The sequence below is a fragment of the Cyrtonyx montezumae genome, unplaced genomic scaffold (assembly GCF_038088225.1).
Source record: "Cyrtonyx montezumae isolate F1298 unplaced genomic scaffold, pur_monq_1.0 scaffold_10, whole genome shotgun sequence".
Classification (NCBI taxonomy): Eukaryota; Metazoa; Chordata; class Aves; order Galliformes; family Odontophoridae; genus Cyrtonyx; species Cyrtonyx montezumae.
In genome coordinates, this window is record NW_027071826.1 from 61,225,285 (window position 1) to 61,250,245 (window position 24,961).

Consider the following 24,961-nt stretch of genomic DNA (forward strand, 5'->3'; position numbering starts at 1 on the left):
ATTTTACCTTTCACATTTAAATTTACTTCATTTCACATTTCATTACTTTTCATTTCATGTTTCACATTTAATTTTACTTCATTTCATATTCCATTTCCTTTTCACGTTTCACATTTAAATTTACTTCATTTCACATTTCATTACTTTTCATTTTCATTTCAATTTTAAATATACTTCATTACAGATTACATTTCTTTTTATTTCACATTTCACTTTTAAGTTTACTTCATTTCACATTTCATTAATTTTTATTTCGCGTTTCACATTTAAATTTACTTCATTTCACATTTCATTACTTTTCATTTCATGTTTCACATTTAATTTTACTTCATTTCATATTCCATTTCCATTTCACGTTTCACATTTAAATTAACATCATTTCACATTTCATTTCACGTTTCACATTTAAATTTACTTCATTTCACATTTCATTTCACGTTTCACATTTAAATTTACTTCATTTCACATTCCATTTCACGTTTCACATTTAAATTAACTTCATTTCACATTTCATTTCACGATTCACATTTAAATTTAATTCTTTTCAGATTTTATTACTTTACTTATTTCAAGTTGCACATCTCATTTCACATTTTATTTCACAAATCATTTCTTTTCTTATTTCATTTCATGTTTCACATTTAAATTTACTACTATTCACATTTTATTTCTCTTTTCACATTTACATTTATTTCATTTCACATTTCATTACATTTGATTTCATGTTTCACATTTAAATTTACTTCATTTCATATTTCATTTTTCACAATTAAATTTACTTCATTTCATTAATATTCATTCCACGTTTCACATTTTAATTTATTTCATTTCACATTTCACATTTCGATTCACGTTTCACATTTATATTTACTTCATTTCACATTTGATTACATTTGATTTCACGTTTAACCTTTAAATTTACTTCATTTCACATTTCATTAATTTTCATTTCAAGTTTCACATTTAAATTTTCATCATTCCACATTTCATTAGTTTTCATTTCAAGTTCCACATTTAAATTTACTTCATTTCACATTTCATTAATTTTCATTTCAAGTTTCACATTTAAATTTTCATCATTCCACATTTCATTAGTTTTCATTTCAAGTTCCACATTTAAATTTAATTCATTTCACATTTCATTACTTTTCATTTCGCGTTTCACATTTAAATTTACTTCATTTCACATTTCATTAATTTTCATTTCAAGTTTCACATTTAAATTTACTACATTTCACATTGCATTACATTTTGATTTCACGTTTCACATTTAAATTTACTACATTTCAAATTTTGATTCACGTTTCAGATTTAAATTTACTTCGTTTCACATTCAATTACTTTTAAATTTACTTTTCACAGTTAAATTTCATTCAGATCTCATTTCATTACTTTTCATTTCAAGTTTCACTTTTAAATTTCCTTCATTTTTCGTTCCACATTTAATTTTACTTTATATCTCATTTCATTTCACGTTTCACATTTAAATAAACTTGATTTTATATTTAATTTCAGGTTTCACATATAAATTTACTTCATTTCACATTTCATTTGTTTTCAATTCACGTTTCAAATTTATATTTACTTCATATCACATTTCATTAATTTTCATTTCAAGTTTCACATTTAAATTTACTTCATTTCACATTGCATTACATTTTGATTTCACGTTTCACATATAAATTTACTACATTTCAAATTTTGATTCACGTTTCAGATTTACATTTACTTCATTTCACATTTCATTACATTTCATTTCGAGTTACACATTTAAATTTACTTCATTTCACGTTCAATTACTTTTAAATTTACTTTTCACAGTTAAATTTCCTTCAGATCTCATTTCATTACTTTCAATTTCACGTTTCACATTTAAATTTACTTCATTTTAAATTTCATTTCATGTTTCACATTTAAATTTACTGCAATTCACATTTCACAATTAAATATACTTCATTTAATAATTCATTACATTTTACTTCACGTTTCACATATAAAATTATTTCATTTATCATTTCATTTCACGTTTCTCATTTAAATTTTCTACATTTCACATTTCATTTAAAGTTTCACATTTAAATTTACTTCATTTCACATTTCATTAATTTTCATTTCATGTTTCACATTAAAATTTAATTCATTTCACATTTCATTACTTATAATTTTTGTTTCAAATTTAAATTTATTTCATTTCACATTCAATTACTTTTAAATTTTCTTTTCAAATTTAAATTTACTTCATTTCACATTCAATTACTTTTAAATTTTCTTTTCAAAATTAAATTTACTTCATTTCACATTCAATTACTTTTCTTTTCACGTTTCACATTTAAATTTACTTCATTTCACATTTCATTACTTTTCATTTCGTGTTACACATTTAAATTTACTTCATTTCACATTTCATTACTTTTCATTTCACGTTTCACATCTATATGTACTTCTTTTCCCGTTTCATTACATTTCTTTCCTCGTTTCACGATTCATATTTATATTTACTTCATTTTACATTTCATTAATTTTGATTTCAAATTTCACATTTAAATTTACTTCATTTCACATTTCATTACACGTTTCACATTTAAATTTAGTTCATTTCACATTTCATTTCACGTTTCTCATTTAAATTTATTTCATTTCACATTTCATTACATTTCATTTTACGTTTCACATTTAAATTTATTTCATTTCTTGTTTCACATTTAAATTTCTTCATTTCACATTTCATTATATATCATTTCACGTTTCACATTTAAATTTACTTCATTTCACTGTATTATATTACTTATTTCATGTTTTGAATTTCGGTTGGCGTTTTGGTTGGCGTTTTGGTTGGCGTTTTGGTTGGCGTTTTGGTTGGCGTTTTGGTTGGCGTTTTGGTTGGCGTTTTGGTTGGCGTTTTGGTCGGCGTTTTGGTCGGCGTTTTGGTTGGCGTTTTGGTCGGCGTTTTGGTCGGCGTTTTGGTCGGCGTTTTGGTCGGCGTTTTGGTTCGCGTTTCGGTTGACGTTTGACGTTTCGGTTGAAGTTTCATTTCAAATTTCATTACATTTCTTATTTCATTTCTCGTTTTACATTTAAATTTACTTCAGTTCACATTTCATTACTTTTCATTTCAAGTTTCACTTTTAAATTTCCTTCATTTCACGTTTCACATATATTTCATTTCACTTTTAATTACATTTCATTTCCCGTTTCACATTTAATTTTACTTCATTTCAGATTTCATTGCTTTTCCTTTCTCGTTTCAAATTTAAATTTACTTCATTTCAAATTTCATTACTTTTCATTTTACTTTTCAAATATAAATTTACTTCATTTCCCGTTTCAAATTTAAATTTACTTCATTTCACATTTCATTACATTTCCCTTCGCGTTTCACATATAAATCCATTTTGTTTCTCGTTTCAAATTTAAATTTAATACATTTAACTTTTGATTACTTTACATTTCACGTTTCACATTTTAATTTACTTCATTTCACATTTCATTACTTTTCATTTCACGTTTCATATTTAATTTTATTTCATTTCTGGTTTCAAGTTTAAATTTACTTCATTTCACATATCATTACTTTTGATTTCGCGTGTTTCACATTTAATTTTACTTCTTTTTAAATTTCATTTCACGTTTCGCATTTTAATATACTTCATTTCACATAGCATTTTACTTATCAAATTTAAATTTACTTCATTTCACATTTCATTACTTTTCATTACACGTTTCACATTTAAATTTACTTCATTTCTCATTTCATTTCGCGTTTCACATTTAAATTTACTTCATTTAACATTTCATTACTTTTCATTTCACGTTTCACATTTATTTACTTCTTTTCACATTTCTATTCACGTTTCATATTTAAATTTACTTCGTTTCACATTTCATTACATTTCATTTCATGTTTCACATTTAAATTTACTTCATTTCACATTTTTTTTACTTTTCATGTCACGTTTCACATTTAAATTCACTTTATATTACTTTATTATTTTACTTATTTCATGTTTTGAATTTCGGTTGACGTTTCGGTTGACGTTTTTGTTGACGTTTCGGTTGAGATTCAATTACATTTCATATTTCATTTCTCGTTTCACATTTAAATTTTCTTCATTTCACGTGTCATTTCACGTTTCTCTTTTAAATTTATTTCATTTCACATTTCATTACATTTCATTTGTTTCACATTTAAATTTATTTCATTTCTTGTTTCACATTTAAATTACTTCATTTCACATTTCATTAGATATCATTTCAACTTTCACATTTAAATTTACTTCATATCACATTTCACATCATTTCAGACCATACTTCACATTTAAATTTTCTTCATTAAATATTTTATAACATTTAATTCCACGTTTAACTTAAATGTTTTCTTCATTTCACATTTCAATACTTTTCATTTCACGTTTCACATTTAAATTTATTTCATTTCACATTTCAATACTTTTCATTTCACGTTTCACATTTAGTTTTACTTCATTTCACGTTACATTACTTTTCAATTCAGGATTCACATTTAAATTTACTTCATTTCACATTTCATTACATTTCATTTCACGTTTCACATTAAAATTTACTTCATTTCACATATGATTACATTTGATTTCACGTTTAACATTTAAATTTACTTCATTTCACATTTCATTAATTTTCATTTATATTTTCACATTTAAATTTACATCATTTCACATTTCATTAGTTTTCATTTCAAGTTCCACATTTAAATTTACTTCATTTAATATTTCATTACTTTTCATTTCAAGTTTCACATTTAAATTTACATCATTTCACATTGCATTACAATTTGATTTCACGTTTCACATTTAGATTTATTACATTTCACATTTCGATTCACGTTTCAGATTTATATTTACTTCATTTTACATTTCATTACTTTTCATTTCACGTTTCACATTTAAATTTACTTCATTTCACATTTGATTACATTTGATTTCACGTTTCAGATTTAAATTTACTTCATTTCACATTTTTTACATTTCATTTCACGTTTCACATTTAAATTTTCTTCATTTCACATTATATTACATTTCAATTCAGATTTCACATTTATATTTACATCATTTCTCATTTCATTCAACGTTTCACATTTTAATTTATTTCATTAAACATTTCATTGTTTTTCATTTCACACTTCACATTAAAATTTACTTCATTTCACGTTTAATTACTTTTCATTTCACATTTCACATTAAAATTTCCTACATTTCACATTACATTTCCATTTCACGTTTCACATTTAAATTTACTTCATTTCACGTTACAAATTAAAATTTACTTCATTTCACGTTTCATTTCTTTTGATTTCAAGTTTTTCATTTAACTTTTCTTCATTTCACATTTCATTACTTTTCTTTTAATGTTTTACATTTAAATATACTTCATTTCAAATTTCGATTTAAGTTTCAGATTTAAATTTACTTCATTTCACCTTTCATTACGTTTGATTTCATTTTTCACAGTTAAATTCATAAGATTTCACAGTTAATTAATTTTGATTTCACGTTTCACATTTAAATTTACTACATTTCACTTTTCATTACATTTCATTTCACGATTCACATTTAAATTTACTTCATTTCACATTTCATTTCACGTTTCAGATTTAAATTTAATTCATTTCAAATTTCATTAGTTTTCATTTCGCGTTTCACATTTAAATTTAATTCTTTTCACATTTCGATTCACGTTTCACATTTAAATTTACTTCATTTCACATTCAATTACTTTTAAATATTCTTTTCATATTTAAATTTACTTCATTTCTCAATTCATTACCTTTCTTTTCATGTTACACATTTAAATTTACTTCATTTCTTTACATTTCACGTTTCACCTTTAAATTTACTTCATTTCGCATTTCATTTCTCGTTTCACATTTAAATTTACTTCATTTCGCATTTCATTTCACGTTTCACATTTCAATTTACTTATTTTCGCACTTCATTTCTCGTTTCACATTTCAATTTATATCATTTCACATTTAATTACATTTCATATCACGTTTCACATTTAAATTTACTTCATTTCACATTCAATTATTTTTAAATTTTCTTTTCACATTTAAATTTACTTCATTTCTTTACATTTCACGTTTCGCATTTAAATTTACCTCATTTCTTATTTCAATGCTTTTCATTTCTCGTTTCACATTTAAATTTACTTCATTTCACATTTCGTTACTTTTCATTTCACGTTTCACTTTTAAATTTACTTCATTTCACATTTCATTAGTTTTAATTTCATGTTCCACATTTAAATTTACTTCATTTCACATTTCATTATTTTTCATTTCACGTTTCACATTTAAATTTACTTTATTTCAAATTTTGATTCACGTTTCAGGTTTAAATTTACTTCATTTCACTTTTCATTTCTTTTCAATTCACGTTTCAGATTTAAATTTACTTCATTTCACATTTTATTACTTTTCTTTATTCGTTTCAAATTTATATTTATATCATTTCACATTTCATTACATTTCATTTCTCATTTCACATTTAAATTTACTTCATATCACATTTCATTGCTTTTCATTTCACGTTTCACTTTTTAATTTATTTCATTTCACGTTTCATTATTTTTCATTTCACGTTTCACATTTAAATTTACTTCATTTCACATTTCATTACTTTTCATTTCACGTTTCACATTTAATTTTAAATTATTTCACATTTCATTTCACGTTTCACATTTCATTAATTTTAATTTCACGATTCACATTTAAATTTTCTTTATTTCACATTCCATTACTTTTCAATTCTTGTTTCACATTTATATTTTATTTATTTCACATTTCATTAATTTTTTTATTTCATTTCACTTTTCTCATTTCATTTCTCATTTCATTTCACTTTTCATTTCACATTTAATTACATTTCACTTCACATTTATATTTAGTTCATTTCACATTTAATTACTTTTCTTTTCATGTTTCGCATTTAAATTTATTTCTTTTCACATTTCATTTCTTTTCTTTTTTCATTTCAATTTTCGCATTTCATTTCTCATTTTATAACTTTTCAATTCACGTTTCACGTTTAAATTTACTTCATTTTATTTTCATTACTTTCGATATTTCATTTTACATTTCATTTCACATTTCATTACATTTCATTTCTCGTTTCACAATAAAATTTATTTCGTTTCACATTTCATTACTTTTAATTTCAAGTTTTTCATTTAAATTTACTTCATTTCTCAATTCATTACCTTTCTTTTCCTGTTACACATTTAAATTTACTTCATTTCTTTACATTTCACGTTTCACATTTAAATTTACTTCATTTCGCATTTCATTTCTCGTTTCACATTTAAATTTACTTCATTTCGCATTTCATTTCACGTTTCACATTTCAATTTACTTCTTTTCGCACTTCATTTCTCGTTTCACATTTCATTTTATTTCATTTCACATTTAATTACATTTCATATCACGTTTCACATTTAAATTTACTTCATTTCACAATTCAATTTACATTTCACTTTTAAATTTACTTCTTTTTGCATTTCATTACTTTTAATTTTTCGTTTCACATTTAAATATTCTTCATTTCACATTTCATTGCTTTTTTTTTCACGTTTCACATAAAAATTTACTTCATTTCACATTTCATTTCACGTTTCGCATTTAAATTTACTTAATTTCACTTTTCATTACATTTCATTTCACTTTTCATATTTAAATTTACATAATTTCACGTTTCATTTATATTTTTATTTCATTTCACGTTTCACATTTAATTTTCCTTCATTTCACATTTCATTATTTTCACTTTTCATTTCACATTTCAAAATTAAATTTACTTCATTTCTCATTTCATTTCACGTTTCACATTTAAATTTACTTCGTTTCACATTTCATTACTTTTCATTTCACGTTTCTTCTTTCATTTTACGTGTCTCGTTTCGTTTCTCGTTTCGTTTCTCATTTCATTTCACAACTGTCGTTTCTTTTCTCGTTTCGTTTCTCGTTTCGTTTCTCATTTCGTTTCTCGTTTCTTGAAATTTAAATTTAATTTTTCTCGTTAAATTTACTTCATTTCACATTTATTAATTTTGATTTCACGTTTCACATTTAGTCTTTCTTCATTTCACATTACATAACTTTTGAATTCAGGATTCTCATTTAAATTTACTTCATTTCACATTTCATTACTATTCATTTCATGTTCCATATTTAAATTTACTTCATTTTACATTACATTTCATTTCATGTTTCACATTTAAATTTACAACATTTCACATTTCATTTAACGTTTCACAATTAAATTTACTTCATTTCACATTTAATTATTTTTCATTTCACGTTTCACATTTAAATTAACTTCATTTCACATTTGATTACATTTGATTTCACGTTTAACATTTAAATTTACTTCATTTCACATTTCATTAGTTTTCATTTCATGTTCCACATTTAAATTTACTTCATTTCACATTTCATTAATTTTCATTTCACGTTTCACATTTAAATTTACTTCATTTTACATTGCATTAGGTTTTGATTTCACGTTTCACATTTAAATTTACTACATTTCAAATTTTGATTCACGTTTCACATTTAAATTTACTTCATTTCACATTTCATTACTTTTATTTATTCGTTTCAAATTTATATTTATATCATTTCACATTTCATTACATTTCATTTCAAGTTTCACATTTAAATTTACTTCATTTCACATTTCATTAATTTTCATTTCTCGTTTCACATTTAAATTTACTTCATATCACATTTCATTACTTTTCATTTCCCGTTTCAAATTTAAATATACTTCATTTAACTTTTCATTACTTTTCTTTTCATGTTTCACTTTTAAATTTACTTCATTTCACATTACATTTCCATTTCGAGTTTTACATTTAAATTTACTTCTTTTCACATTGCATTACTTTTCATTTAACGTTTCACATTAATTTACTTCTTTTCACATTTCTATTCACATTTCATATTTAACTTTACTTCATTTCACATTTCATTAGATTTTATTTGTTGTTTCACATTTAAATTTACTTCATTTCACATTTATTTTTTCACATTTAAATTTACTTCATTCCACATTTCATTAATTTTGAATTCACGTTTCACATTTAAATTTACTTCATTTCACATTTCATTAATTTTGATTTCACGTTTCACATTTAAACTTATTACATTTCTTTTCAATTCACGTTTCAGATTTGAATTTATTTCATTTCAAATTTCATTACTTTTCTTTTTTCTTTTCAAATTTAAATTCACTTCATTTCATGTTTCATTACTTTTCATTACACGTTTCACATTTAAATTTACTTCATTTCACGTTTCATTATATTTGATTTCACGTTTCACATTTAAATTTACTTCATTTCACCTTTCATTAATTTCGATTTCATGTTTCACATTTAAATTTACTTCGTTTCGCGTTTCATTACTTTTCTTTTAAAGATTCACATTTAAATTTACTTCATTTTATATTTTCACATTTCACATTTCATTACTTTTCATTTCACGTTTCACATTTAAATTTACTTCATTTCACATTACATTTCACGTTTCACATTTAAATTTACTTCATTTCACATTTCATTACATTTCTTTTTTTTATTTCAAATTTAAATTTACTTCATTTCACATTTCATTACTTTTGATTTCACGTTTCACATTTAAATTTATTTCATTTTTTGTTTCACATTTAAATTTACTTCATATCGCATTTCATATCATTTCAGACCATATTTCACATTGAAATTTTCTTCATTAAATATTTTATAACATTTAATTCCACGTTTAACTTATATGTTTTCTTCATTTCACATTTCAATACTTTTCATTTCATGTTTCACATTTAAATTTACTTCATTTCACATTACATTTCACGTTTCACATTTAATTTTATTTCATTTCACATTTCATTACATTTCATTTCACGTTTCACATTTAAATTTATTTCATTTCTTGTTTCACATTTAAATTTTTTCATTTCACATTTCATTATGTATCATTTCACGTTTCACATTTAAATTTACTTCATTACACTTTATTATTTTACTTATTTCATGTTTTGAATTTCGGTTGACGTTTCGGTTGACGTTTCGGTTGACGTTTGACTTTTCGGTTGACGTTTGACTTTTCGGTTGACGTTACATTTCATTTTTCATTTCTCCTTTCACATTTAAATTTTCATAATTTCACATTTCATTACATTCCATTTCACGTATCACATTTAAATTTACTTCATTTCACATTTCATTACTTATCATTACACCTTTCACATTTAATTTTACTTCATATCACATTTCATTACTTTTCCTTTCACGTTTCATATTTAATTTTATTTCATTTCTTGTTTGAAATTTAAATCTACTTCATTTCACATATCATTACTTTTGATATCGGGTGTTTCACATTTAATTTTACTTCTTTTCAAATATCATTTCACGTTTCGCATTTAAACTTACTTCATTTCACATTTCATTACATTTCTTTTTTCATTTCAAATTTAAATTTACTTCATTTCACATTTCATTACTTTTGATTTCACGTTTCACATTTAATTTTACTTCATTTCAAATTTCATTAATTTTGATTTCACGTTTCACATTTAAATTTACTTCATTTCACATTTCATTAATTTTGACTTCAATTTTCACATTTAAATTTATTTCATTTCACGTTTCATTAATTTTCTTTTAAAGATTCACATTTAAATTTACTTCGTTTCACATTTTGATTCATGTTTCAGATTTAAATTTATTACATTTCACATTTCATTTCACGTTTCACGTTTAAATTTACTTCAATTCGCCTTTCATTAATTTTTATTTCGCGTTTCACATTTAAATTTACCTCTCTTCAAATTTCGATTCACTTTTAACATTTAAATTTACTTCATTTCACATTTCATTTCCATTTCACGTTTCACATTTAAATTTACTTCATTTAACATTTCATTAATATTGATTTCACATTTCACATTTAAATTTACTTCATTTCACATTTCATTAATTTTGACTTTACGTTACACATTTAAATTTTCTTTTTATTTATTAAAATTTATTTTTAAATACTTTTCACATTTAAATTTACTTCATTTCTCATTTCGTTAAATTTCATTTCACGTTTCAAATTAAAATTTACTTCAATTCACATTTCATTAATTTTTATTTCACATTTCACATTTAAATTTACTTCACTTCACATTTCATTTTTCACATTTAAATTTACTTCATTTCACATTTATTTAATTTTTAATTCACGTTCCACATTTAAATTTACTTCGTTTCACATTTCATTACTTTTGATTTCACGTTTCACATTTAAATTTACTTCATTTCACATTTTAATTTACGTTTCAGATTTAAATTTACTTAATTTCACTTTTCGCAGTTAAATTTACTTCATTTCACATTTCATAAATTTTGATTAAAAATTTCACATTTTAATTTACGTCATTTCACATTTCATTAATTCTGATTTCGCATTTCACATTTAAATTTACTTCATTTCACATTTCGATTTACGTTTCAGATTTAAATTTACTTCATTTCACATGTCATTAGTTTTCATTTCACATTTCATTACTTTTGATTTAATTTTTCACATTTAAATTTACTTCATTTCACATTTCATTAATTTTGATTTTACGTTTCACATTTAAATTTACTTCATTTCACATTTCGATTTACATTTCAGATTTTAATTTACTTCATTTCACATTCCAATAGCTTTCATTTCACGTTTCACATTTAAATTTACTTCATTTCACATTTCTTTACTTTTCAATTTTTGTTTCAAATTTAAATTTACTTCATTACACATTTCATTACTTATTTCACGTTTTACATTTACTTTCACATTTAATTACACTTTTCATTATTTTCATATTTCATTTCAAGTTTCGCGTTTCATTTTTCAGTTCTTTTCACATTTTATTACTTTTCAATTCACGTTTCACATTTAAATTCACTTTATTTCACATTTCATGACATACAATATTTCATTTCAAGTTTCACATTTCATTTCACAAATTATTACGTTTCTTATTTCATTTCACATTTCACATTTAAATTTACTTCATTTCACATTTCATTAATTTTGATTTTAATTTTTACATTTAAATTTACTTCATTTCACTATTCGATTCATGTTTCAGATTTAAATATACTTCATTTCATATTTCATTTCACGTTTCACGTTTATATATTCTTCATTACACATTTCATTTCAAATTTCACTTTTAAATTTACTTCTTTTCACAGTTCATTTCCATTTCACGTTTCACATTTAAATTTACTTCCTTTCACTTTTCATTAATTTTGATTAAATGTTTCACATTTAAATTTACTTCATTTCACATTTTGATTTACGTTTCAGTTTTAAATTTACTTAATTTAACGTTTCACTTTAAATTTACTTCATTTCACATTTCATTAATTTTGATTAAAAATTTCACATTTAAATTTACTTCATTTCACATTTCATTAATTCTGATTTCACATTTCACATTTAAATTTACTTCATTTCACTTTTCATTACATTTGATTTCATTTTTCACATTTAATTTTACCTCATTTCAAATTTCATTACTTTTCATTTCATGTTTCACATTCAAATTTACTTCATTTCACATTTCATTACTTTTTATTTCACGTTTCACAATTAAATTTACTTAATTCCACATTTCATTAATTTTGATCTCACGTTTCACATTTAAATTTACTTCATTTCACATTTCATTATTTTTCATTTCATGTTTCAAATTCAAATTTACTTCATTTCACATTTCGATTTACGTTTTAGATTTAAATTTACATCATTTCAAATTTCAATAGCTTTCTTTTCACGTTTCACATTTTAATTTTCTTCATTTCAAATTTCATTAGATATCATTTCAACTGTCACATTTAAATTTACTTCATATCACATTTCACATCATTTCAGACCATATTTCACATTAAAATTTTCTTCATTAAATATTTTATAACATTTAATTCCACGTTTAACTTAAATGTTTTCTTCATTTCACATTTCAATAATTTTAATTTCACGTTTCACATTTAAATTTACTTCATTTCATATTTCATTACATTTCAATAATTTTAATTTCACGTTTCACATTTAAATTTACTTCATTTCACGTTACATTTCACATTTCACATTTCAATTTATTCATTTCACATTTCATTATTTTCATTTCAAATTTAAAATATAAATTTACTTCATTTGACATTTCATTACTTTTCATTTCAATATTCACATTTAAATTTACTTCATTTCACCTTGAATTACATTTTGATTTCACGTTTCACATTTAAATTTACTACATTTCAAATTTTGATTCACATTTCAGATTTAAATTTAATTCATTTCACTTTTCATTTATTTTCAATTCACGTTTCAGATTTAAATTTACTTCATTTCACATTTCATTACTTTTCTTTATTCGTTTCAGATTTATATTTACTTCATTTCACATTTCATTACATTTGATTACATTTTTCACATTTAAATTAACTTCATTTCACATTTCATTACTTTCATTTCACTTTTCACATTTAAATTTACTTCATTTCACATTTCATTAGTATTCATTTTCTGTTTATCATTTAAATTTACTTCATTACACATTTCATTACTTTTCTTTATTCGTTTCACATTTATATTTACTTCATTTCTCATTTCATTTCACGTTTCACATTTCAATTTTCTTCATTTCACATTTCATTAATTTTGATTTCACGTTTCACATTTAAATTTACTTCATTTCACATTATAGTACTTTTCAATTCAGGTTTCACATTTATTTTTACTTCATTTCACATTTCATTCCACGTTTCACATTTTAATTTATTTCATTATACATTTCATTGCTTTTCATTTCACGTTTCACATTTAAATTTACTAAATTTCACACTTCATTTCACGTTTCACATTTAAATATTCTTCATTTCACATTTCTTTTCAAGTTTCACATTTAAATTTACTTCATTTTACATTTCATTACTTTTCATTTCACATTTAAATTTACTTCATTTCACATTTCATTACATTTCGATTCACGTTTCACATTTAAATTTACTTCATTTTACATTTCATTACTTTTCATTTCACATTTTAATATACTTCATTTCACATTTCATTAGATTTAAATTCTCGTTTCACATTTAAATTCACTTCATTTCGAATTTCTTTAATTTCATTTCACGTTTCAAAGTTAAATTTACTTCATTTCCCATGTCATTACTTTTCATTTCACGTTTCACGTTTAAATTTACTTCATTTCACATTTCATTACTTTTAAATTCTCGTTTCACAATTAACCATTTCACACTTCATTACTTTTCTTTTCACGTTACAGATTTAATTTTATTTCATTTCACATTTCATTACTATTCATTTCGCGTTTCACATTTAAATTTACTTCATATCACATTTCATTACTTTTCATTTCGCGTTTCACCTTTAAATTTACTTCATTTCACATTTCATTACATTTTATTTCGCGTTTCATATTTAAATTTATTTCATTCCACATTTAATTAATTTTGATACCACGTTTCACATTTAAATTTACTTCATTTCATGTTTCATTATATTTTTTTTCTCGTTCCACATTTATAATTACAGCATTTCACATGTCATTACATTTCATTTCACGTATCACATTTAAATTTACTTCATTTCACATTTCGATTCACGTTTCACATTTAAATTTACTTCATTTCACATTTCATTACCTTTCTTTTCACGTTTCACATTTAAATTTACTTCATTTCACATTACTTCATTTCATTACTTTTGATTTCACATTTTGAATTTCAATTTACTTCATTTCTTATTTCATTACTTGTGATTTCATGTGTCACATTTAAATTTACTTCATTTAAAATTTCATTAATTTTGATTTCACATTTCACATTTAAATTTACTTCATTTCACATTTCTATTCACGTTTCACATTTAAATTTACTTCGTTTCACATTTCATTAGTTTTCAGTTCACGTTTCAAATTTAAATTTACTTCATTTCACATTCCATTACTTTTGATTTCATTTTTCACATTTAAATTTTCTTCATTTCACATTTCGATTCACGTTTCAATTTTAAATTTACTTCATTTCACATTTCAATTCATGTTTCACATTTAAATTTACTTCTTTTCACATTTCATTACATTTCATTTCAGGTTTCACATTTGAATTTACTTCATTTCACATTTCATTACTTTTCATTTCACATTTCACATTTAAATTTAGTTCATTTCACATTTCATTACTTTTCATTTCACATTTCACATTAAAATTTACTTCATTTCACATTTCATTACTTTTCATTTCATGTTTCATATTATAATTTACTTCATTTCACATTTCATTAATTTTGATTAAACGTTTCACATTTAAATTTACTACATTTCACATTTATTTACTTTTCATTTTTCGATTCAAATTTAAATATACTTCGTTTCACATTACATTTTTCACATTTAAATTTTCTTCATTTCACATTTATTAATTTTGATTTCACGTTTCACGTTTAAATTTACTTCATTCCACATTTCATTAATTTTGATTCCACGTTTCACATTTAAATTTACTTCATTTCACTTTTCATTACATTTCCTTTCACGTTTCACATTTTAATTTACTTCATTTCACATTTTATTTCACGTTTCACATTTAAATTTACTTCATTTCTCATTTCTTTACCTTTCTTTTCACGTTTCACATTTAAATTTACTTCATTTCGCATTTCATTTCACGTTTCACATTTCAATTTACCTCTTTTCGCATTTCATTTCTCGATTCACATTTCAATTTACTTCATTATACATTTCATTTCTCGTTTCACATTTAAATTTATATCATTTCACATTTAATTACATTTCATTTCACGTTTCACATAAAATTTATTTCATTTTACCTTTCACATTTATATTTATTCATTTCACATTTCATTACTTTTCATTTCGCTTTTCACATTTAATTTTACTTCATTTCACATTTCATTTCTCGTTTCACATTCAAAGTTACTTCATTGCACATTTCATACTTTTCATTTATAGTTTAAATTTACTTCATTTCACTTTCCATTACATTTTAATTTTCTTTTAACATTTAAATTTTCTACATTTCACTTACCATTACTTTTAATTTCTCATTTCACATTTAAAATTACTCCATTTTACATTTCATTAATTTTAATTCCGCATTTCACATTTCAATTTACTTCATTTCACATTTCATTTTTCACATTTAAATTTACTTCATTCCACATTTCATTATTTTTGATTTCACTTTTCACATTTAAATGTACTTCATTTCACATTTCATTAAATTTGATTTCACCTTTCACATTTAATTTTACTTCATTGCACATTTCATTACATTTCATTTCACGTTTCACATTTAAATTTACTTCATTTCATATTTCATTACATTTCATTTCACGTTTCACATTTAAATTTACCTCATTACAAATTTCGATTTACGTTTCAGATTTAAATTTAATTCATTTCACGTTTCACATTTAAATCTACATCATTTCACATTTCATTACTTTTTATTTCATTTTTCACTTTTAAATTTACTTCATTTCACATTTCATTACTTTTCATTTAACGTTTCACATTTAAATTTACTTCATTTAATATTTCATTACTTTTCATTTCACGTTTCACATTTAAAGTTACTTCATTCCACATTTCATTATTTTTGATTTCACGTTTCACATTTAATTTTACTTCATTTCACATTTCATTAAATTTGATTTCACATTTTGCATTTAAATTTACTTCATTTCATATTTCATTACATTTCATTTCACGTTTCATTTTAAATTTAATTCATTTCACATTTCATTACATTTCATTTCAAGTTTCACATTTAAATTTACTTCATTTCACGTTTCATTACTTTTCATTTCAAGTTTCATATTTAAATTTACTTCATTTCACAGTTATTAAATTTGATTTCACGTTTAAGATTTAAATTTACTTAATTTCACTTTTATTTACATTTGATTTCACGTTTCAGATTTAAATTTACTTATATTCACATTTCATTAATTTTGATTTCACGTTTCACTTTTAAATTTACTTCATTTCACATTTTATTACTTTTCAATTCAGGTTTCACATTTATATTTACATCATTTCACATTTCATTCCACGTTTAACCTTTTAATTTATTTCATTTTACATTTCATTGCATTTCATTTCACGTTTCACATTTAAATTTACTTCTTTTCACATTTCATTCATTTTGATTTCACGTTTCACATTTAAATTTACTTCATTTCACATTTCATTAGTTTTTGTTTCGCGTTTCACATTTAAATTCAATTCATTTCACATTTCATTTTTCAAATTTAAATTTACATCATTCCACAGTTTATTAATTTTGATTTCACGTTTTATATTTAAATTTACTACATTTCATATTTCATTAATTTGATTTCACGTTTCACATTTAAATATACTACATTTCACATTTTGATTCACGTTTCAGATTTAAATTTACTTCACTTCACATTTCATTACACATTTCATACACTTTTCATATTTCGATTCAAGTTTCTCATTTTATTTCACATTTTATTACTTTTCAATTCAAGTTTCACGTTTAAATTTACTTTAGTTCACATTTCATTACTTTTCTCTTTTCATTACATGTTTCACTTTTAAATTTACTTCATTTCACTTTTCATTACATATTTCATTTCAAGTTCACATTTCATTTCACTTTTCATTTCATAAATCATTACTTTCCTTATTTCATTTCATGTTTCACATTTAAATTTAATTCATTCAACATTTCATTTCACGTTTCACATTTAAATTTTCTTCATTTCATATTACATTTAACGTTTCAATTTTTAATTTACCTCTCATCACATTTCATTAAATTTCAATTCACGTTTCAAATTTAAATTTACTTCATTTCCCATGTCATTAGTTTTCATTTCACGTTTCACGTTTAAATTTACTTCATTTCACATTTCATTACTTTTGATTTCACGTTTCACTTTTAAATTTACTTATAATCACATTTCATTAATTTTGATTTCACGTTTCACATTTATATTTACTTCATTTCACATTTCATTAATTTTGATTAAACGTTTCTCATTTAAATTTACTTGCTCCAGCCGCAAAACCTCGCTATTTTCTCCCCAACAGGAGCTTCAAATCCTCACCATCACCCTCACATTCAAGTCCTAATTCCTTGCATTTTCACCCCAGGCTCAAGTGCCAAATCTAGATATTTCACTCAAACCTCCTTCTTATCTTCTTGCTATTCTACATCAGTCTACATCCCCAAATTTTCCATATTTCTCCCTAAACTGCTGCCCTGTATTGTCACTCTTTCACCCCGAACTCCAGTCACTTTTGGGGTCACTCAGGGTCCCTTTTAAATTCTCTTTTTTGGGTTCCCCACTATTCAGGGTCACTTGGGGTCACTTTTAGCATCCATTTTTCGGGGTCTCCCTCTTTTTCAGTTGCTTTTGGGGTCACTCGGGGTCCATTTTAGGATCTCTCTTTCGGGGTACCCTCTTTTTTGGGGTCATATTTAGGTTCTCTTTTTTGGGGTCCCCCTCTTTTTGGGGTCCCCCTCTATATATCCCCTCTTTTCATTTCAGAGCGTAGGACAGACCTGCATCACGTGACGGCGTGCTTCCAGTAAACACCACTGAGCACTGGCCCAAGGAAGACCACGAGCCATACGCCGATCATCATTCATCCCGGATGATATCACTATGCATTGGATGTCTGTATGAAGGAAGGCTCACCCTATAGTTAACTTGATGGCTGGTTCACTTTGTGAAGGGGTGGAGTGTATGGGAACTGTTGAATTTTGGCCTGAAGCACTGATGGATCATGTGAGGTAAGCACTGAGTCAGCTGCGGGAGCACAGGTGAAGGCAATGCACCTGTGACTGGAAGGGGTGGAGTCTGGCTCCACCTCTCCCAGACCCCATTTAAGGACTGACCACGACTGGGGAAGGTTCTTTTGTTGGAGATCCCCTCCCCTGTGGAGGTCCAGGCAAGCCTTGACCTTCAGTGACAGGTTAGCCTTTCCTAATTTACTGCTTGTCTTTATACCACCTGGATAAGTCATACAAAAACACATTGTCCACCTTCGTTATTTGGTGTGGGTATTATTCTTTTGGGGGATTCACTGTGCACACCCTAAGCTTCAGCTCTAAATCCTTGCTTTTTTACCCCAAAGTCTAGCCCCTAGTCCTTGCTATTCCACCCCATATTCCTGCCCTAAGCCCTCGCTATTTCCTCCCAAGCAGTAGTCCCAAGTCCTCATTATTACCCTTAAACTCAGGCCCTGAATCCTTGCCATTTCACCCCAGGCTCAAGTGCCACATCCTGCCTAATTCACCCCAAAGCTCCGTCCCAGCTTCTCGCCATTCGGTGCCAAACTCCAGCCCCAAACGTTTACTATTTCATCCCAATCTCCAGTTCCTTTGTTCTCACTGCTTCACCCCGAACTCCAACATCAAACCCTCTCTGTTTCGCCCCAATCTCCAGCTCTAAATTCTTGCTATTATATCCCAAACTGTAACACCTAGTCCTTGTTATTCCTCCCCACGTTCCTACCCCAAACCTACCCTACTTCATTCCGAGCAGTAGTCCCAAATCCTCATTATTTCCCTCAAACTCTGGCCCCAAGCGCTCACTATTTCCTCCCAAACTAAACTCCAAAATCCAGGCTCATTCATCCAAAACTCCATCCCAACTTCTTGCAGTTTCACCCTGAACTTCAGCCTCGCAACTGTGAGGCCCAAATCCTCACAGTTTCACCCTATATTGCAGCTCCCAATCCTCTCTCGCTTTCCCCAAACTCCGTATAAAATTCCTCACTACTTCTCCCCAAGTTTCAGTCCCATGTCTGGCTGTCTCACACCAGTGTCAAGCATCATATCCTCGCAATTTCTTCCCAAATTCTAGCCCGACTTCCATATTACATATCATTTCATATTTTATTTTATATTTAATTCCAGTTGATATTTCATTTCATATTTCCTCTTCTTTTCATTTTATATCATTTTATTTCATATCCTTTTCTCACATCTGCTTCATTTCATTTCTTTTCAGTCCTTTTTATTGCTTATTTCATTTCATTTCTCAGCCCTCTGCTTCCTGCCCACGTTTTGCCTGCGTTGATCTCAGCCTGCTAACAGGGCAGCAGTTCCCGGGGTCGTCCATTTTCCCCTTGATGGAAATGGGTGTGAGTTTTCTCTTACTTTCTGCTACCTGTGGACTTGCCCTGGATGCCACAGCGTTTCGGATCTCACTGAGAGTGGCCTGCTGACTGCAACGGCTGATTCCCTCTGCACTCCCTGATGCATCCACTGGGACAGGCGGACCTGTGCATGTTCGGAGTCAGGTAGGACTCAGAGTGACACATTTTTGTGTTGTCAGGTGCTATATGCTGCACAGACATTTCATTTCAACTATTTCATACATTTCATATTATTTCTCATTTCGTATTATTTCACATTTCGTATTATTTCACATTTCAATCCATTATATTTCATTGAAAACATTGCGCACTTAACGTTTCATTGCGCATTTCATGTTTCATTTAATGTTTCATTTTATTTCTTCGTTTCATTTCAAGTTTATTTTCAAGTTTCTGTTCATTTCAAATTTCATATTTCATATTTAGCTTCATCTCATTTTTATTTTTATCATTTTATATCTCATTTCAAATCATATTTCACTTCATATCACATTTCATTTCGTTTCCTATTTCATGTCATTTCGCACCACTACATTCTATTTCACTTTATATTTCAGATTTCATTTCAAATTTCTGATTTAAATTTCCGATCTCTTTTCCCACTTCCCATTTCCGATCTCTTTTCCCACTTCCCATTTCCGATCTCTTTTCCCACTTCCCATTTCCGATTTCTTTTCCCACTTCCCATTTCCGATCTCTTTTCCCACTTCCTGTTTCACATTTAAATTAACTACATTTCAAAATTAATTACTTTTCATTTCACGATTTCATTAATATTTTCTTCATTTCACATTTCATTACATTTCCATTTTTGTTTCACATTTAAATTTACTTCATTTCAAATTTCATTACATTTCATTTCACGTTTCACATTTAAATTTATATCATTACACATTTAATTACTTTTGATTTCACGTTTCACATTCAAATTTACTTCAATTCACATTTCATTACATGTCCTTTTGCGATTCACATTTAAATTTACTTCATTTCACATTTTGATTTACGTTTCAGATTTAAATTGAATTCATTTCACACTTCATTACTTTTCATTTCACACTTCATTACTTTTCATTTCACACTTCATTACTTTTCATTTCACACTTCATTACTTTTCATTTCACTTTTCATTTCACTTTTCATTTCACACTTCATTACTTTTCATTGCACACTTCATTACTTTTCATTGCACATTTCATTACTTTTCATTGCACACTTCATTACTCTACATTTCACGTTTCACATTTAAATTTACTTCATTTCTCATTTCGTTAAATTTCATTTCACGTTTCACATTTAAATTTACTTCAATTCACATTTCATTAATTTTGATTTCACATTTCACATTTAAATTAACATCAATTCACATTTCATTACTTTTAATATTTCATTTCAGGTTTCACATTTAAATTAACTTCATTTCACGTTTCTTTGCTTTTCATTTCACGTTTCACATTTAAATTTACTTCATTTCACATTTCTTTGCTTTTTATTCCACGTTTCACATTTAAATTTACTTCATTTCAAATCTAATTACTTTTCTTTTCACGTTTTCATTTAAATATATATCACTTTTTTTACATTTCCATATTCGTTTCACATTTAAATTAACTTATTTCATATTTCATTACATTTCCTTTCGCGTTTAATATTAAATATATTTCACTTCACGTTTCATATTACATTTCACATTTCATTTCACAATCAATTACATTTCATATTTCATTTTATGTTTCAAAATTAATTTTACTTCATTTCACATTTCCTTACAATTCCTTTCAGTTTTTTCATGTGAATTTACTTCAATTCATATTTCATTATATTTCCATTTTCGTTTCACATTTAAATTCACTTCATTTCACATTTCATTACTTTACATTTCACTTTTCGCATTTAAATTTGCTTCATTTCACATTTCATTAATTTTCATTTCACGTTTCACATTTAAATTTACTTTCACATTTCATTACTTTTGCTTTCACGTTTCACATTTAAATTTACTTCATTTCACATTTCATTAATTTTGATTTCACGTTTCACATTTAAATTTACTTCTTTTCACATTTCGATTCACGTTTCATATATAAATTTACTTTATTTCAAATTTCATTACTTTTCATTTCACATTTCACATTAAAATTTACTTCATTTCACATTTCATTAATTTTGATTTCAAGTTTCACATTTTGTTTTACTTCATTTCACATTACATTACTTTTCAATTCAGGATTCACATTTAAATTTGCTTCATTTCACATTTCATTACTCTTCATTTCATGTTTCACATTTAAATTTACTTCATTTCACCTTTCATTAATTTCGATTTCATGTTTCACATTTAAATTTAATACATTTCACATTTCGATTCACTTTTCAGATTTAAATTTATTTCATTTCACATTTCATTACATCTCATTTCTCGTTTCACATTTAAATTTACTTTTCACATTTCGATTCATGTTTCATATATAAAGTTATTTCAAATTTAATTACTTTTCATTATACATTTCACATTAAAATTTACTTCATTTCACATTTCATTAATTTTGATTTAACGTTTCACTTTTAAATTTACTTCAATTCACATTTCATTAATTTTGCTTTCACGTTTCACATTTAAATTTATTTCATATCACATTTCATTAATTTTTATTTCGCGTTTCATATTTAAATTTACCTCTTCTTACATTTCAATTCACGTTTCACATTTAAATTTACTTCATTTCACATTTCATTTCCATTTCACGTTTTGCATTTAGGTTTACTTCATTTCACATTTCATTAATTTTGATTAAACGTTTCACATTTAAATTTACTTCATTTCACATTTCGATTTACGTTTCTGATTTAAATTTACTTTATTTCACGTTTCAATTTTAAATTTACTTCATTTCACATTTCATTAGTTTTCATTTTACGTTTCACATTTAAATTTACTTCACTTCACATTTCATTACACATTTCATACACTTTTCATATTTCGATTCAAGTTTCTCATTTTATTTCACATTTTATTACTTTTAAATTCACGTTTCACGTTTAAATTTACTTCAGTTCACATTTCATTACTTTCCTTTTTTCATTACATGTTTCACTTTTAAGTTTACTTCATTTCACTTTTCATTACTTTTCATATTTCATTTCAAGTTCCCATTTCATTTCACATTTCATTTCATAAATCATTACTTTCCTTAATTCATTTCACGTTTCACATAGAAATATACTTCATTTCACATTTCATTTCACGTTTCACATTTAAATTTTCTTCATTTCATATTACATTTAACGTTTCAATTTTTAATTTACTTCTCATCACATTTCATTTAATTTCAATTCACGTTTCACATTTAAATTTACTTCATTTCAAATTTCATTAATTTCATTTCACGTTTCATATTTAAATTTACTTCATTTCCCATGTCATTAGTTTTCATTTCACGTTTCACATTTAAATTTATATCATTACATATTTAATTACTTTTGATTTCACGTTTCACATTCAAATTTACTTCAATTCACATTTCATTACATGTCCTTTCGCGATTCACATTTAAATTTACTTCATTTCACATTTCGATTTACGTTTCAGATTTAAATTGAATTCATTGCACACTTCATAACTTTTCATTGCACACTTCATTACTTTTCATTGCACACTTCATTACTTTTCATTGCACACTTCATTACTTTTCATTGCACACTTCATTATTACTTTTCATTGCACAATTCATTACTTTTCATTGCACACTTCTTTACTTTTCATTGCACACTTCTTTACTTTTCATTGCACACTTCTTTACTTTTCATTGCACACTTCTTTACTTTTCATTGCACACTTCATTACTTTTCATTTCACGTTTCACATTTAAATTTACTTCATTTCACATTTCATTAAATTTCATTTCACGTTTCACATTAAAATTTACTTCAATTCACATTTCATTAATTTTTATTTCACATTTCACATTTAAATTTAATTCACATTTCATTTTTCACATTTATATTTACTTCATTTCAAATTTAATTTATTTTGAATTAACGTTTCACAATTAAATTTACTTCATTTCAAATTTCATTAACTTTGATTTCACGTTTCACATTTAAATTTACTAAATTTCACATTTCGATGCAATATTCAGATTTAAATTTACTTCATTTCACATTGCATTGCTTTTCATTTCACGTTTCACATTTAAATTTATTTCATTTCACATTTCATTAATTTTCATTTTATGTTTCACATTTAAATTTACTTCATTTCACATTTCATTTGTTCTCAATTCACGTTTCAAATTTATATTTACTTCATTTCTCATTTCATTACTTTTAATTTCACGTTTCACATTTATATTTACTTCATTTTACATTTCTTTTCATGTTTCACCTTTAAATTTACTGCAATTCACATTTCATTTCACATTTCACTATTAAATTTACTTCATTTCACATACAATTACTTCTAAATTTTCTTTTCAAAATTAATTTTACTTCATTTCACATTTCCTTACATTTCCTTTCAGTTTTTTCATGTGTATTTACTTCAATTCACATTTCATTTCTTTTCATTTCACGTTTCACATTTAAATTTACTTCATTTCACATTATATTACATATCAATTCAGGTTTCACATTTATATTTACTTCATTTCACATTTCATTCCACGTTTCTCATTTTAATTTATTTCATTAAACATTTCATT